The 2040-nt window shown below is 41.2% G+C and overlaps 1 non-coding gene across 1 annotated transcript; it reads left to right on the forward strand.

Annotated features, from left to right (window-relative positions):
• The first annotated feature begins 1352 nt into the window (after window positions 1-1352).
• On the forward strand, window positions 1353-1424 carry Trnat-ggu. Its single transcript has one exon. It is a non-coding gene; the product is annotated as a tRNA-Thr (tRNA).
• Window positions 1425-2040: the final 616 nt, after the last annotated feature.

Genomic DNA, 2040 nt, shown 5'->3' on the forward strand with positions numbered 1-2040 from the left:
GATTGCCCGAGGTTTAACCCTATGACCTTTGACCCCCATTGTGACCCTCGGAGGTCAATTAGTGAATAATAAGGGTTTTTGGACTTTACCAATGACTTGGGCACCCTATAAAACCCATGGATCGACACCTTTGTTGGTACACTATTCTTTTTTCCACCTTTATGACCCTGACGGTGACCTTACTGGGTCAACAGTTGAATTTTCGTGAATAAAAGTATTATTTTCGGGTTTCTCGTGTCCGAAAACCTGAGAATAGTCATCTTGGTCAATGAAATTCAGACTTTTTTCTATCTCGATTTTTTAAACATTGAAACCCCATAAGGCAAATTGAAATATTTGGTTTGGACCCACATTGTGAGGTCAAAAGGTCAAAATTGTAAAATTTTGCCCACACTCAACAAAACTTAGGACCTTTTCCCATAAGTACATATTCCAATTTCGAAAATTTCTCAATAGCTCTCAAAGGCATGCGAAAGGACTCAAATTTATAGACTTAGTACTAGAAATTTGTTTACCTGATATCTTGCCATTGATACACGATGTTACTCATAGCATACGAGTTAAACAATGAATTTTCAAAATAGTCCCTGCATGAATGAGTGCGCAAAATATTAAGTTCAATTTGCCTTAAAAGGGAAGAATTCCAGATTTTCCAATGCAATAGGGGCATCTAAGTTCTTGATTACGAAATCTTTAGCATATCCACTTAGTTTGTCTGACCGATTCACTTTCACCACTTTCTTCACATGTGTGGGGGGCGAGACACGGTCAATGATTCGATTAGTTAATATATACAATAAAAAGATTTTTCAATTTAAGCATCCGCCTGTGATATGAGACATTCGTCCAGCTTTCTTCGTTTTCGACAAGCTGTTGGAGCACGTTGCCTCAGTGCAACGGCAGCCTGGCATTTCCGACGATTAATGGCGCTCTTCACCCACAAAAAGTTCGCCTTATGAGCAGTGGATTACAAAGACGATTTCCAGTGAAATTGCAGGAAATGTGTTCAGATTCGCGTTAAACACAAGGCGGCGCAAGGTCTCAGGAACTTATTCTTTCTCAATTTCTAGCGTGCAAACAATGAAATGGCTAGGATCAGCTGGGATGCAGGGTCTACAGTGACGTAACGGGACTTCTGCTGGCGCATGCGCAGTTACGAATGAGGCAACCTTACCGTCTAAGAACCTTGGGTCGTGAGTACAAATCTTGAGTGAAGCTAAATACACCAAAGGATGAAGTTCCCCATGAAAAAATAATCGACATAGCCGGGACTCAAACTCGGATCTCCCGATTACCGGTCAGGCGTGTTAACCAGTTCACCACCAAGCCATTTTAGTTCTCTCTGAAAAAATGGCTTGGTGGTGAACTGGTTAACATGCCTGACCGGTAATCGGGAGATCCGGGTTCGAATCCCGGCTAAGTCAAATATTTTTTCATGGCGAACTTCATGCTTTGGTCTATTTAACTTTTCACCCCTGCGCGTGACTGCGTACAAAGTCACTTGTTCCTGCAGTCCTTGAGTGAAGCGCTTGAACATTCCAAAACAAAGAAGAAGTGTGAAATGGCCCAGTTAGGGGAACTAACCCCCCCTTATTTTTAATTTGTATAAATACGCCTATAGTTTAGTCCTAGTTGAACTCCACTCTCCATCACGACGGTAGTTTCTGGCAGTTCACGTTAGGTAAAGGGTTTCGGCTGACCGTGAGCCGTTAAGTTGAATCACTTACTCAGTGAGGAGTGTTGGACTCGTTATCTGCAAATGCAGTATTGGCTTGTTTTTTAAGCTACGCTCACCTTACGCTTATGGGTCTAAATGAGTAAGGTTTACGGTAGTTACATTGACCGTCCTCATTGGTTAAACATTAGCAGAGTTTAAAAAATATGTTTAGGTAAGGCAATTGGCAAGCAATTCTGATCATTTAGACATGAGTTAAACCCCTTCTGTGTAATTATTTTATATTTTATTTTGAAAGCCATCCGTGGGATATTTCATAGCAACGCCTGAGTTAAAGAGGATTTGAGCGTTGGCGGTTTATAGTT

Source organism: Ischnura elegans, chromosome 9, assembly GCF_921293095.1.
Source record: "Ischnura elegans chromosome 9, ioIscEleg1.1, whole genome shotgun sequence".
In the NCBI taxonomy this organism is placed as follows: domain Eukaryota; kingdom Metazoa; phylum Arthropoda; class Insecta; order Odonata; family Coenagrionidae; genus Ischnura; species Ischnura elegans.